This window comes from Saccopteryx bilineata, chromosome 3 (assembly GCF_036850765.1).
Source record: "Saccopteryx bilineata isolate mSacBil1 chromosome 3, mSacBil1_pri_phased_curated, whole genome shotgun sequence".
NCBI classification, from domain to species: domain Eukaryota; kingdom Metazoa; phylum Chordata; class Mammalia; order Chiroptera; family Emballonuridae; genus Saccopteryx; species Saccopteryx bilineata.
The window spans coordinates 202,049,134-202,065,336 of record NC_089492.1 but is presented as its reverse complement, the minus strand read 5'-3'; the positions used below and the strand labels follow the sequence as shown (position 1 = coordinate 202,065,336).

Below are 16,203 nucleotides of genomic sequence, written 5' to 3'. Positions count from 1 at the left end.
TTCTCCCTTTGAGTGTTACTGATAAGGAAAAAGGACATTGGTGAAGTGTAGAAAGTGATGTTTAATTTTAATACATAACTCCTGCTGAATTTGACAAAAGAAAAAAAAATTCCAGCAATTCCTCAAAATTTTAGAGGTCTGTTTTTTCCCACATGCGTCATTTTGGGACAGTGAGACCAGACTTCAGAAGAAAAGTTTTCTAAGCTGGAGCCCTTTTGATTTTTAAAATAAAGAAGCACCCACTGATAATGTGTTAGGTCATTTAGAATGCTTTCTGTGCAGAAAGTGGTGGTGATAGGTTCTGGAATATGAGGGCTGCAGCAAACATGGGTTGATTAGGAGGAAGATGGAAACTCCAAGGATGTAGGGCTTGGTAACTATTTAGAAATGGAGTTTTCTTTTGCTCAGTCAGGGTTAGTCATGCTTTCCAGGAGGAAGCATTGCTAGAGATTAGCTAAATAAATGGGATGAAAGTCAAAATAAGTTGGAATGTTGAGATAAATTTTTATAAAGAATTAAGTTGTAAGTCTATAACATTGTCCTAGAAAAAGCTACTTACACTTGTAGGAAACCTGTTTTCCATGCCCATAAAACAGTGCACAGCGTGTAGTATTATAGATACTCAGTAAGTACTTGTCAAATGAACAAATAATGATGCAATATCTTTTATTTGGGAAGTATGGGGGTTTTTTGGTTTAGCATTTTTTAAAATATTGCCATGAAATATGTGAGTAAATACTATTAGGTACATTTAGTTGGCATAAATTATATTTGAAGGGTTATTTCAAGTATACGTAATTGCAGTAATATTATGCAATTATTTCTTTTCTTTCTTAGTTTTTAGTGCAGAAACAGGTGTTTGATTTGGGAAGATGCTATATTCTGGATTAATCTAGTTTAACATGTTAAAGCTTTTACATCAAATGTTAACAGTTTTTCTTGTGAATGTCTTGAATTTTTATATATTAATATATAGCTTCAATACTATTAATCAAAATTCCAGGTGGAACTCTTGTTACAATTGACAAATTTATCCTTTGTTGTTTTAACTCAAAGTGTATTATTGATTAGCTTAGAAGCAGCCAGAAAAAAATATCTTCTGCTAGCTACTTAATGCACAGGTACATGGGAGTAATGTAGGCCTTGTCAAGATCTGTGACTGTCGGGTCTCTATGTTGAGAATGGGAAAAAGGAAAAAGTTTTCCTCTACCAAAGCAAAATTAGGAAATAAGCTACCAATTCCTTTCTGTATCTTTCCCTCATACTCCTCTCTGATGAGCCATTCCACTTCTCTGGATCCAGGTCCTTTAAGCTTCCTGAGGGAGCTTGTTTCCATACTTCTCCTTATCAAACAGTTTTTCAATTAACACTGATATCCTTCCTTTCTCATTTTTACCTTTTATTTGGACAGTATCCTTGAATGAATGGTTCTCTTTCACCTTTCCACTTTCCTCCCAGAAGTTTTGTTTTCATTGTTGTGGTCACCTCTCATGATGACTTTCTTTATTTTTTTTTTCAAGTGAGAGACGGGGAGGCAGAAAGACAGACTCCCGCATGCACCCCAACTGGGATCCACCCAGCAACCCCCGTACCAGGCGATGCGTTGCCCATCGGGCTGCTGCTCCATTGCTCAGAAGCTGAGTTACTTTAGCACCTGCCGTGAGGCCATGGAGCCATCCTCAGCCAACTTGGTGAACCATTTGAGCCATGGCTGTGAGAGGAGAAGAGAAGGGAGGTGGAGGGGTGGAAAAGCAGATGGTCTCTTTTCCTGTGTGCTCTGACTGGGAATCAAACCCAGGACTTAGGCACACCGGGCAGATGCTCTACCGCTGAGCCAACCAGCCAGTGCATTATGACTTTTTTCTAACCAGGTCTGTATGTTTTTATTAAATGTTGGTTCTTAACTTCTTTGTTATTTCACATTATCGATCATCCTTGAAATCAACCCTTACTGTGATTTCTCTGTTCTCTATTTGAATGACTCTCCTATTAATAGTTCTGTTGTATCTCTGCAGTCCTGGTTTAATTGTCTTGTTTTCTGAATCTTATCTTGAATGGCATTTTTACTAAATCAGCTCCTCAAAAACTCTTTAGTGGTTCCCCAGAACTGGCCAAATAACTAGGATTTCTCTGTGTTTCACCAGACGTAATTCTGCCTCTCCCCACTCCACACACCTCATTCTGTCTGTAGCTGGAAGCTGATTCATTCTTTCATACCTTTCTGGCTCTCCATTGCCTGTAGGATAGGGCATTTTAAGAATCCTTACAGTCTAGCCCCAACCTAATTTCCTGTTAAGTTTCTACTAATCTCTTAAGTTTTTTTTCTCCAAATGCTATTTCCTCTGCTTTTTTTTTTTAAGTTTTTTTTTTTTTAATATTTATTGACGTTTAGAGAGAGAGCAAGAGACAGAGACAGAGATAAGAACATGGATGTGTTCCTGTGTGTTCCCTGACCAGGGTTAAACCAGCAGCCTCTGCACCTTGAGACAATGCTTTAACCAACTGAGCTATCCGGCCAGGGCTTTTTCTTCTCTTAATAATTCCTTGCCATTAATAAACCCTTCATAATCCCCAGAAACCTCCTAAGGCCACTGGGTCCCACTCTTACCCCTTTTTGCTCTTGTAAATTACTAACTATATTTAAGGTCCAACTCAGAAGTCAATTGATGATAATGCCCAACGTTTCCTTTGTCCCAATACAAAATTAAATTACTTTGCACTTCTATGGTGCTGTATTTAACTCTTGGTAGAGTAGCTACCAATTTATATTTTATTTGGTTTATACATACCTGTTGTGCCTTGTAGGACGTGCCACTTGAGACATTACATACATCTTGTTCATGTCTAAATCCCTAACATGATCTCTTACACAGGATAGACATTCTATAAATGTTAAAGGTAGGCCTTCTAGTATTAATAATCATCACCCCGATATTCTCCTGGACCAGAAACATTGCCATCCAGCCTTTCTCATTCTCTGAACAGATTGTCTGCCTTTTGCTAATTTAGTTAACTCTGTTGATTCACATGTCTGTTCTTATGTGAGTACCACCAGTGTCTTGGGTACTGTAGCTCTGTAGCAATTTTGAAATCGGGACTGAGTCATCTTTTTCAAGATTTTTACGCTTGCCTGGGTTCCCAGCTTTTCTTCTTCTTTTTCTTTTGTGGGGTGTGTGTGTGTGCGTGAGACACAGACAGAGAGACAGACAGGAAGGGAGAAATGAGAAGCATCAGTTCTTCGTTGTGGCTCCTTAGTTGTTCATTAATTGCTTTCTTATATGTGCCTTGACTGGGGGGGGGAGGCTACAGCAGAGCAAATGACTCCTTGCTCAAGCCAGCGACCTTAGGCTCAAGCTGATGACTTTGGGCTTCAAGCCAGCAACCTTTGGGCTCAAAGCCAGTGACCAGGGGGTCATGTCTATGATACCACGCTCAAGCCAGCAACCCCGTGCTCAAGCTGGTGAGCCCCCGCTCAAGCCAGATGAGCTTTCCCTCAAGCCGGCAACCTTGAGGTTTCGAACCTAAATCCTCCATACCCCAGTCCAATGGTCTATCCACTGGACCACAGCCTTGGAAGGCTGTTCCTAAATATTTTTATTTTCGATGCTATTTGTAAAGAGAATTATTTTAAAATTTTTATTTTGGGGGTGTTTATTACTAGAATATAGAAATAATTGAATCTTTGTATATTGTTCTTATATTTTACCTTGTTGTAACTTCATTAGTTCTCATAGGTTTTTTTGTTGCTGTTGTCGTTTTCTGAGAATGAGACAGAAAGGAAGAGAGATGAGAAGCACCAACTCATAGTTGTGACACCTTAGTTGTTCATTAATTGCTTTGTTACATGTGCTTTGATGGAGGGGGATTGTGCCAGCCAAGCCAGTGACCCCTTGCTCAAGCCAGCGACCATGAGGTCATAAATGTGATCCCACCCTCAGACTGGTGACCCCACGCTCAAGCCAGCGACTTCAGGTTTTCAACCTGGGTCCTCTGTGTCCCAGGTTGATGCTCTATCCATAATGCCAATGCCTGGTCAGGCTCGTAGTTTTTTTTTATGTATTTGGATTTTATAGGATTTCCTGTATATAAGATTATATTTCCTACACCTACGATAGTTTTAGTTCTTCCTTTTCATTCTAATTGCTTTTATTTCTTTTTCTTGCCTAAGTGCCCTCATCGACCCACCAGTACAATGTTGAATAGAAGTGGCTTCCTTTTTTTTTTCTGATCTTATTGAAAAAACATTCAGTTTCACTATTAAGTATATCTCTTTTAATTTTTAAAATTTATTGATTTGAGGGAGAAAGAAACATTGATTTGTTGTTCCACTTATTTATGCATTCTTTGATTAATTCTTGTATGTGCGTTGACTGGGGATTGAACCCACAACCTTGGCGTTTTTGAATGACACTCTAACCAAATGAGCTATCCAGCCAGGGCAAGTATATTTCTCTTATTACTAGTTTACTCAGTATTTTATCATGAAAAGGCACTGCATTTTGTCAAATACTCTTTTTTATGCCCATTAAGAGAATTAGGGTTTTTGTTTTTTGTACTTTATTTATGGTGTGTTATATTGGTTGATTTTTGGATGTTACCAAAGTCCTATTTGTGGGATAAATCCTACTTGTTCATGGTATATAATCCTTTTAGATGTTTGCTGATATTATTTTTATTTATTTATTTGTAGTTTGTTAGTTTTTTTTTAGGATTTTTGAATCTATATATATTCATAATTACAGTATTCTGTAATTTATTTTGTCTCTGGTTTTTGGTGTCAGGATATTATCAGCTTCATAGAATGAATTTAGAAGTGTTTAAGAGCTAACCCATTATTCCAGGAATTTATGAGATAAGTATCCAGTAGCTATTTTTTCTTTTGTTGGTTCTTAAAATGTATGCATCTCTAAATGGAAAAGGTGGAGTTACATGTGAACCCAAGTGTATTCTTATGCAGGTTGCTTCTTTTCTGATCGTTTTCCTTTGAACATTTCAGGTAGATAATTTTGTTCTTAGAGTGTTTAATGCACTTAAATTGCATGTTAACTCTTTAGAATCTTGCCTTGTGTGCAGTGTGTGATTCATCATAGTAGACTCTTTCAGTTCCACTATAATAAAATTGTGGCACAATAGACTTCCAGTCAGGATGGTGGAGTGGGTAAATGCTGTGCTTGCCACCTCCTGTGAAAAAAATTTTTTCCTTTTTTTTTGTGTGTGTGACAGAGACAGAGAGAAGGACAAATAGGGACAGACAGACAGGGAGAGAGATGAGAAGCATCAATTCTTCGTTGCGGTTCCTCAGTTGTTCATTGATTGCTTTCTCATATGTACCTTGACCAGGGGGCTACAGCAGACCGAGTGACCCCTTGCTCAAGCCAGCAACCTTGGGCTCAAGCTGGTGAGCTTTGCTCAAACCAGATGAGCCCATGCTCAAGCCAGCGTCCTCGGGGTTTTGAACCTGGGTCCTCTGCGTCCCAGTCTGATGCTCTATCCAGTGCGCCACCACCTGGTCATGCCATCCTGTGAAAATTAAAACTAAATTGTAAAACAACTACCCTTGTGAACTATCTGAAGATTAGCAGAACAGAACAATTTTTACAAAGTATGTGAAGAAGTAGTCACATGTAGACTGGAAAGGGAGGAGATATACCCATGTTGTGGCAGTTCAGGAAAAGAAAGGTGTCTCAGCTACAGAGGTGCCTCCTGAGGAGCAAGGGGTCCCAGTGCCACACCAGGCTCCCCAGCCTGGACCACCAGTATTGGGAAGAGAAATCCCTATAACATCTGGCTGTGAAAATCAGGACTCAGTCAGATTAGATATAGGGCTTCTGTAGACCCAGGTGTCTTAAAGGGCCTGAGTACAGACTCACAAACACACATAAGCTGCAGAGAAGGGACAGCAGCTCCAAGAGCACCAGGTATATACAGGGAGAACTGGAATTGTCTGACTTAAGGGAAAGGGCTGGAGGGGCAGCTCTCTTCAGGACTAAAGTGCTGGCAGGTGCCACTGTTACTTTGTTGAGCCCTCCCCTCCACACAGCAGGCCTCAAATATGAATGTCCATTAACCTGGTCAGAAAAAATTTTTTTTTTAATTTTATTTATTGATTTGAGAGAAAGGAGAGAGAGAAAGGGGGGAGGGAGGAATGTAAAGTAACTCCAAGTAGTTGCTTCTCATATGTGTCATGATCACGAAGCCTGGGGTTTTAAACTGGCGACCCTAACATTCCAGGTCAATGTTTTATCCACTGCACCACCCTAGGTCAGGCTGAAAAGAATTTTTTTTGAAAAGGGGAAAAATTTAAATTGTGGGGCATTTCTTGTTGAAAGTACCATTTTTCTCATGTCTGAAGTGCCTCCTTTGTAGTTGGTAAAATACTGAAGAAATCATTGCATGTTTTCAAAGTATACTGGATCAAATCTTTCCTCTTGTATTAGTCATTTAAGTGAAATATTGGAAGCTGGCAATTTTGGCTGAAAGGCCACTACTGTAGTTTTTAAAGCTGAGTTACATATTACGCTATGCGGTAGAGTGAGTAGTTCAGAGTTCTATTTAGTCACTATATCCATTTGTCTCTTGCAAACAGCAGAGAGCAGTTTTGGCTAACTTAAATTAAGAAGGAGAATTATTAAAAGTCTGTGAAATAGCTAAAAGGAATTCAGAACTTGGAAAGAACAGGGATATTAGTCACAGTCTCATCAGATTGTCTTTCTTGATGTGGGGAAAACAGCTATGTTAGTCTTGCTTGTGGGTTTACCGGCTGCAAGCACTTTGTCAGATTGGTGCAAGGTGCGGGGCAGCGCCACGTGTGTATGGTCTGTTAAGGCTGTTGGGCGCTTTCCCTTGACGTTGATTCTCCCAGATCGCTCTCCCACACCCATGTGGTGTGATTTACCCTGTTCCATTGCCCTTCAATTTGCTTGCCTTTCTCTGTTAGCCTCTAATAAATGGGTATGGCCTGACGCTTTCTGGCTCCAGAGTACTTCTACCATCAACCCGAATTCAGTGGGAACCTGCCTGGCCTTAACCACCAGCATTACGTCTGGTGGGCAGGATTCAGAGTGGATCAGTAAGGAGCAGCTGACATCCTTGAATGGTGGGGTAGAGGAGTGATTATTCTTCAGTGTATGGGTCCTTGTGACCATCCTTTTGGGGGCCATGGGCTGGGTGTTTTTTGTAGCCCTGCAAGAGGAAACTGAGAGCTCTGTGTGAGAGGCTGCTTAAGGTTGAGAGCTCCAGCGTGAGCTGCAGACTGAGCAGCAATGGGAAGAGCTGGAATGATCAGTGGAGAAAGAGCTGCAGATCCAAGAACTGCAGGTTGAGAACCAGTGACAGCATGAACTGGAGTAGGCGCTGGAGAGGAAGGCCAACTGGGTTCGAGAGCTGCAGTGTGAGATGCAGGCTGAACACAACGGCGCCTGGAACAGGACCACTCTCTGGAGAAGAAATTGTGGGTTCGTGAGGTACGGTTTGCCCTGGAAACTGAATGTTGGCAGCGACAACTGTTGGAGAAACAACTGTGGGTTCAAGAGCTCAAGCTTCAAGCCAAGAGCTGGCAGGCACAGGACCCAAAGCAGGCATGGAGATGGAGCTGCATTCCTGCCAGCGGAGCACCTCTCAGTTGGCAGGAGCAGGCGTTTCTAACTCCTCCATTTCTGAGGGGAGGCTTGGCCTGAAACTACCACCCACAGACTCAGAGCCCAGCCAGTGGTTGCCAAAAGGTAAAGACTCAGCAGCAAAGAGTCCCTCAGGGGCAACCACAGCCTCCTCCACAAATAGTGGAGCACATTGTGGTCCAGCCCTACACCCAGGCAGGGCTGTTGGATTTGGGGACACAATTCAGACAGAAACCCATGGAGCACTGGTAGCCTGGATACTGAGATTTTTGGGACATGGGGCTGGATGGCATCATGCTCTCTGGAACAGAGATGAGAAATTGGCCGCCATTACCACACACTCCTCCTTAAGGCAGAGTCTTCAGAACTACCATGGCAACCCAGGAGACCATACCCTATTAGAATGGGTGATGGCTGCCATTCATGTAGTCTGGCAGAACGCTGGAGACATGCCTGGAGCAGTGAGTTGGCTGTGCTATAGTGAACTGCCCCAGGTGCTTTGGGAACTAGGTATGAAGAATGTTTCTTTCAACCTGGGGTCATGTGGGCCAAATGAGGAAGTGTTTATGGCCAGAACGAGGTATCTTATCCTTTGCAGCACCCCATCAGCCCTTTTTGGGTCACTAGTGGCTATCCTGGGCACCTATGTGGGACAGCCCATCAACGCAGTTACACAAATGGTAGCAGATTAGGGGAGGTGGAGACAGTATAGAATCACAAGGCTGTGAGGCCTGCTGCTTGTGCTGCCCCCCAACTAGCAAGGGGAATGGGCCTGTGAAAGTTACCGAAACACAGATGTTGGTAGATTTGATTGTGGCCGGGGCAGATAGGGAGAAATTGGATGGCAAGACTAATAAGATTCTTTTCGAGCTTTGGCAGCAGCTTAAGCCAGGACAGAGTTTCCAGCAGCTGAGATGAATGGCCCCAGCAGCTACCAATAAAGCAGTTGGGCCTGACCAGGCAGTGGCTCAATGGATAGAGCGTCAGACTGGGATGCCAAGGACCCAGGTTCAAGATCCCGAGGTCGCCAGCTTGAGCGCGGGCTCATCTGGTTTGAGCAAAAGCTCACCAGCTTGGACCCAAGGTCTCTGGCTCAAGCAAGGGATTACTTGGTCTGCTGAAGGCCTGCAGTCAAGACATATATGAGAAAGCAATCAATGAACAACTAAGGTTTTGCAATGCGTAATGAAAAACTAATGTTTGATGCTTCTCATCTCTCCATTCCTGTCTGTCTGTCCCTTTCTTTTCCTCTCTCTGACTCACTCTGTCTCTGAAAAAAAAAAAAAAGGCAGTTGGTGTGTGGGCAGCTCGGTTACAAGATTATATAATAGAGACCACTGAAGAAGAGGACCCCCAAGACCCGCTGTTCCAGTTTGAATAGGGAGAAGGCCAAGGGACCCATCTAACAGAGACAGGCAGAGACCGGAGGCCCCATGTGGAACTGGCTATCCACTGGTCCCCTTCCAATGTACAATGGGTGCTGACCTTGGTGGATACAGGTGCAGAATGTCCCCCCTCCCTTTTTTTTTTTTACAGAGTCAGAGAGAGGGATAGTTAGGGACAGACAGACAGGAACAGAGAGAGATGAGAAGCATCAATCATTAGTTTTTCATTGCAATACATTAGTTGTTCATTGATTGCTTTCTCATATGTACCTTGACCACGGGCGTTCAGCAGACTGAGTAACCCCTTGCTCGAGCCAGCGACCTTGGGTCCAAGCTGGTGAGCTTTGCTCAAACCAGATGAGCCCACACTCAAGCTTGCGACCTCGGGGTCTTGAACCTGGGTCCTCCGCATCCCAGTCTGACGCTCTATCCACTGCGTCACTGCCTGGTCAGGCCAGAATGTTCCCTTCTTTATGGGAACCCAGAACGGTTTGCTGGGACCTTAGTGGCATTGATGGTTATGGTGGCCAAACTGTTCAAGTGAAGCCAATAACTATTTCATTGGGGATAGGAAGACTGCTTCCTAAGCCATATAAGGTATATGTATTTTCTATTCCTGAATATGTTTTGGGAGTAGATGTCTTATAAGGATTGTGGTTGGAAACTATAGCCAGGGAGTTCCGCCTGTGCGTCCGGGTTGTGAAGGCAATGTTGCAGGGACATGCAGCACAATCCCCTTCCACTTGCCTGTTTCCTGACATGTGACTAGCACAAAGCAGCCTGCCAGGTGGCTGTGGAGAAATCACTGGGACAATCCTCAAGCTAGAAAAGGTGGAAATCATCCAGCCAGCACACAGCCCTTATAATTCCCGTGTCGTCTGTGCACAAGCCAGGTGGAACCTGATGAATGACAGTGGATTACAGGGAACTTAATAAAGTTCTCCCTTTGCATGTTGCTGTACCCTCAATAGCTAACCTGGTGTATCAGTTAAGCGATGAGTTGGGAACATACCATTTTGTGGCAGATTTGGCTAATGCTTTTTTCTCTCTTGATATATACTGCTCACAAAAATTAGGAGATATTTCAAAATGAATATGAAACAGTAGAAAAAAGCATTTGATTTTTTTTATTAAACAAGAACATCAGAAAAGTAAACGACAAGTCAAAGAAAGTTGTTCAATTATGCAAATGAGAAGTAAAGCCAACTTCTTTTATTTCTTTTTTTTTTTTTTTTTTTTTACTTTGATTATTAGGTTTATTGGAGCCTCCCTTCTGGCTAAAAAACACTTCTCTCGGCTTCTCTTCACAGGACCAAAGGGGATCAGGAAATTCCAAGTTCCAAGAGGAGTATTCCAAAGACGAGAATTAAGTTTACAGATGGCCCGTGCAACTTTTATTTCATTGGTGAAAATGCACTATACAAAAGGCTGAAAGTACTAGAGCAGTGTTTCCCAACCTTTTTTGTGCCATGCCCCACCTTAACCTTTCTAAAATTTTTATGTCCCCCCCTATGTAACATACATAATTTTTAACATTAAAAAATTGATTTGTTCACTTAATAAACATAAATGATAGGTTCTAGGAAGAAATCACTATGAAATTGTTGACAAAACACAGTAAGTAAAATTTCAAAACATATAATGAAAAACAAATTTAAATTCCAAATAATTTTAATACAGATTTTTCTATATTAATTTATTATTTTAATTTAGTGTGATCCTTGGGCTTGATGCTTGCTGCACAGAGATTTTATATTAGGTTCCAATGTGGTTAGCTTTAGTCTCAAGTCTCCACGTTGTGTTATATCCAGCCGATTTCTTTTTTTTACCAGTAAATCATTTACAGCACTAAATCCACATTCAGCTAAAAATGAAGATGGAAACGGTAGCAATAGTTTTCTTGCACATTTGGTTGAATTTGGGTATTTGATTTCTGTTTCCTCACAAAGCCATGCCATTGCTCCTTTGATATTAAAGCTTTAACTGACTCATCATTTTGCAATTCTGCAAGTTCTTCTTGATACTGCATATTTGATATATCAGACAAATCCTCTAACATTGGCTGCATCATCCATGTTGGGAAATCAATTTGTTTTAAATCAGAAAATCTTTCTTTTAAATCAGCCGATAGAATATTCAAATGATTGACAATAACAAGTAAAACGGTATCAGTTACTTCACATTTTTGGAGCCAATGAAACTGTTTAAAGTTTTTGTTGTTAATATGTTTCTGACATAACTCAATATTGGTAATGAAACCAAATATCTTTGCTTTTGCATGGACAAGAGTTTTATTTGTTCCTTGAAGTTGCTTATTTAATATATTTAGTTTTTCAAAGATATCGGCTAAATAACTCACAAATGCTTTACCAGCTATTGTTAACAGATACTTCATTTCAGGTTTGTTGCTTAAAAAATCACTAAGAGTATCAAACAGTTCCATAAATCTTTTCAAACAGTTTCCTTTAGATAGCCATCTTACTTCAGTATGAAGTAAAAGTCTCACATGGTCTTCATTTTGTTCTTCACAAAATAGGTTGAAAAGACGCTCACATTTGGCACTAGCTTTAATAACATTAACACACTTTATTACTGTATGTAATACTTCATTCAGAACAGGCGAGATGTTTTTAGCTACCAAGTTTTCCCTATGAATAACACAATGCACAAGTATCATTTCTGGATTCGCATCTTTCATCAATTTTAAGCAGCCATTTTTCTTGCCCATCATATTGGGAGCACCATCTCCAGCAGAAGATGTTATATTTTTCATTGGTATATCATTGACATCTAAGTAGTTTTTTAGCTTATTATATATATCTTTGGAGGTAGTGGTGCTTTCTAATCTTTTACAGAACAACATTTCTTCAGCAAAATGTCCTTTATCAATATATCTTACGTAAGTTATCAATACTGCCTCACTGTCTCTCAAAGTTGATTCATCATCCATTTGCAAGGAGAATTTTCTTGTTTTCAGCTTTTCAATGAGTTGTTTTTCAATATCCTCACTCATTTCGTCTATTCTTCTGCTGACAGTATTGTCACTAAGTGGCATAGCTTTTACATCTTTGTCATCTTTTTCAAGAACCGTTTTAAGAAATGCTGATATTGACGGTTTTATTAAATTCTCTCCTATAGTGTGATTTTCTCCAGTTTTAGCGATGAATAAAGAAAATTGATAACTAGCCTCAAGAACAGGATTATTAGTTGAAGTATGAGCACTAAATAGAGACTTTAATGTTCTTTTTTCAAAATTTTTCTTTAAAGTTTTAAAGTAACTCAAATCTGAATTAATATGAGCACTATGTTTCGCCTTCAAATGCGCCTCAAGACGACCTCATTTCATTGATTCGTTGGTCAAGCATTGCTGGCATAAAAGACAAAAAGGAATCCGCTCATCGTGAACAGCGGGTATGAACCCAAATTTTAAATATTCCTCCGAATATTGACGAGTTTTTTTTCTTGCTTGCACCACTCATTTTACTATGGGCTATAAGAAATAAAAATAAGATCAATTAAAAACTAATATTGGCCTGACCAGGTGGTGGTGCAGTGGATAGAGCGTTGGACTGGGATGCGGAAGGACCCAGGTTCGAGACCCCGAGGTCGCCAGCTTGAGCGCGGGCTCATCTGGCTTGAGCAAAGAGCTCACCAGCTTGGACCCAAGGTCCCTGGCTCCAGCAGGGGATTACTCGGTCTGCTGAAGGCCCACGGTCAAGGCACATGTGAGAAAGCAATCAATGAACAACTAAGAAGTTGCAACGCGCAACGAGAAACTGATGATTGATGCTTCTCATCTCTCTCCGTTCCTGTCTGTCTGTCCTTGTCTATCTCTGCCTCTGTAAAAAAGAAACAAACAAAAAAAAACTAATATTAAAATATGTGTTAAAATATATTCAATGTGACATAGAGTAAACGTATACTAAAAATTCATATTTATTTAAATGTATATAAACACATTTACTACACTACCACCACAAATCAAAAGGTATCTATATTTTTTCCACTTGACAGAATTTTCTGGAAAGTTATGCTTCTAAAATTAAAATTGTCGTGCATGCACTATTATAGCCCCAATAATATTTTTAAAATATTATTGCTTTCTAGCCCCGATGCAAGAAGTACTTAATAGTTTAATATTGATAAAAATAAAATCAAATACTTACCAATTATATTTATACAATATATATGTATATTTATTAAATCAACGAGCTTTTACAACAGTTTTGACTGACACTTATTTCAAATTAACACCAACTAAATGATGTGAAACACTACAGAAGTTGCGATGGGCCAATTAGGTGAGAATAACTGCGTTGTTTAGCGGTTGTTTAGCGAGTTTTTAAAACGTCCGGGGTTCCCCGTGGCAGACGGCACGCTCCGAGGTGAACCCAGGACGAAGTTTACTTGACGAGGCCAATCACCCAGTTGATATTTTGGTCTCGTCAAACGAAATTATACTTAATAATTATTTACCGCAATTATTTAAGAATTCCATTTTTTGTTAAATTTGGCACGATATCTAGCATTGCATTTAAATGGCCCGGGGCTAAAGAGTTAAAGTTGTGTCGAGTCCATTTTCAAATTGCCCCCCTGTGGGGCATGGGCCCCACGGGAAACACTGTACTAGAGTATCTGCATGTTCCCTGATCCCCTAATTTTTGTGAGCAGTGTAGTTGCAGAGAGTTGAGACCAATTTGCCTTCACTTGGGAAGGGCGGCGGCAAGGGACCTTTACAGTATCACCACAGGGCTATTTGCATAGCCCCACCTTGTGCCATGGGCTGGTGTCTGCTGACCTGGCTAAGTGGAAACAACCAGAGGCAGTTCATATGTATCATTATATCAATGACATTCTGCTAACTAGTGACTCTCTTCCAGAACTGGAGCAAGCAGTCCCTACCCTGCTATCCCATATGAGAAAGTGTGTGGCTGGGTGGTCAATGAGGGCAAATTACAAGGATCTGGGTTATCTGTTAAGTTCCTGGGGTTGTCTGGTCGGGTAAGACAAAGGTTATCCCTGATGCAATTATAGTTAAGATCCAAGCATACCTCATGTCCACCAAGGGTAAAGCAGTTACAAGAATTTTTTGGTCTGTGGGGTATTGGCGAGCATTCATACCCTAAATATCTCAGTTATTTATGTCACCTTATTCAAAAGGTGCTTGGCTGCAATTGGACACAGTAGGCACAAGGTGCATTTGCAGCAGCTAAGAGAGCTATCAATGCAGCATAAGCCTTGAATGTGTTTGATCCTGCCAGACCCTGTGAGCTTGATGTTCATGTAACCTCTAAGGGGATTGAATGGGGCTAGTGGCAACAGACAGAGCACCTGTGGCAACCTTTTGGGTTTCAGTCCCAGTAGTGGAAAGGTGCTGAAGTCCGTTACTCATTAGAGGAGAAGCAGCTGGCAGCTGTGTATGCTGCCCTCCTGGCCACTGAGAGTATTAGAACCACAACACCAGGTATAGTCAAGACCACATACCCTATTGCAGGAGCATACTTGCAACAATGCTGTGCTTTTAGCACCAGCCCATTGAGAGCAGAACTGGCAGCAAGTCTTGGGTCCACACACATATGCGACCTTAGAGTCAGGTGCTGCTGGGGCTCAGGAGGCAGAACATGAAGTCATTCCCTACCAGGAGAGGTGAATGCCCATCACCAAGGATGCCTGGTATACTGATGGTTCCAGCAGGGGCCAACCTGCCAAATGGAGGGCTATAGCCTTCCATCCGGCCACTGAGACTATTTGGATGAACACAGGTACAGGCCAAAGCAGCAAATGGGTGGAATTAAGAGCCGTATGGCTAATTGCCCATAATGAATCTTGAGCTATCGTGGACTGACCCTTTGGATTGCTACTTGGCACATTAACCAGTGGATGGTAATGCACTGTCTGCTATGGGGTCAAGATATGTGGCAGGACTTATGGGAAATAGGACACCAGAAACAGATGATAGTATATCGTGACACAGGACATGCTCCTCTAGCTCATCCTGGGAATGGTGAGGTAGACACCTTAGTGAATGTGCGATAGTTGGAGACTGTGCCTGCAGGTGATATACTATCGCGCCAAAAGGTTTTAAAAGGAAGAGAGATCACGTTCTGGGAGAAGAGTGATTACGTTTAGGAGGAGCCCATGCTGGAGGAGAGCAGAGAGAGGCCACGTGGAGGAGGCCAGGAGAAACAGCCAAGATGGCGGAATGCTGAAGTAGAAGCCAGTCTGTGCAGAGAGGAGGAGATGGGCAGATAAAATATATTATGCTTACTTTGTTAAAGATGGCGCTGCCCATGTGGAAGCCCGTCGCCCAGGTGATATTAATGTGTGTTAGGGGTGGGCTGTGGGCAGGCGGGATCCTTGTAGCCTGGGGCTTGGTTTTAGGACTAAGCCTTTCCCACCCTTTTTGATGTGGGGTGGTGCAAATCCCATCATGCCCCAGATAAGTGACTTTGTATTAGACTTCCCTATTTTGTATATTGGATTAAAGGTTTTGATTTCTGCACTATAGAGTGGGGCAGACTGGGAGCTTGCTCTCTTGGTTCCTGAGATTAGCATTAGAGGAGAGAGCGGAGAGGAGAGGAGAGGAGAGAGAGGCCACATGGAGGAGGCCAGGAGAAGCAGCCAAGATGGTGGAGTGCTGAAGGAAAAGCCAGTTTGTGCAGAGTTTGTGCAGGGAGAAGGAAGGAGATGGGGAACAAAGGTGAGTAAGTCTGGTAAGCTAGAAACTTTTGATTCTAGGAAACTCAGATAAGTCAGTAGCTTTGTGAGCCCTGAATGAGTGGGTTTTGAAGCCCAGTGTGTGTATTTCTTGCCTGCTGGGTGCAAGCTAGGATTAAAGGTAATGGCCCACCAGTTTTTGGCTCTATTGTTTCATTACCGTCTGTCCGAATCTAATGCAAACCTGCATGGACCAGGCTGCTGTGATGGTGGCCACGGTTACTGGTTTCCACTCTACCATCTACCCGAATTCAATGGGAACCTTCTAGGCCTCAACCATAAGACTTGGGATGAGTCTTTTCGACTTGTTTTTTTTTTTTTTATGGATTGTGTCATTTGGCTCAAAATTCCTATATCTGGAGTAGAAAGTCTGCCTGGCCTAATTTGGGCATGTGCCCAGTCTTGGCCAGAGGAAGTCAGGGCTTCCTTATTCAGTCTTATCAGAGGAGAACAGACATGTTACTAGAAAAGGGAGACTGGATCAG

The 16,203-nt window shown here is 41.8% G+C and overlaps 1 protein-coding gene across 2 annotated transcripts in view; it reads left to right on the top strand.

The window, feature by feature from the left end:
- LIMS1 (LIM zinc finger domain containing 1) overlaps nucleotides 1-16,203 on the top strand; it is a 148,051-nt gene that overhangs the window by 14,449 nt on the left and 117,399 nt on the right. The window lies entirely within an intron of this gene.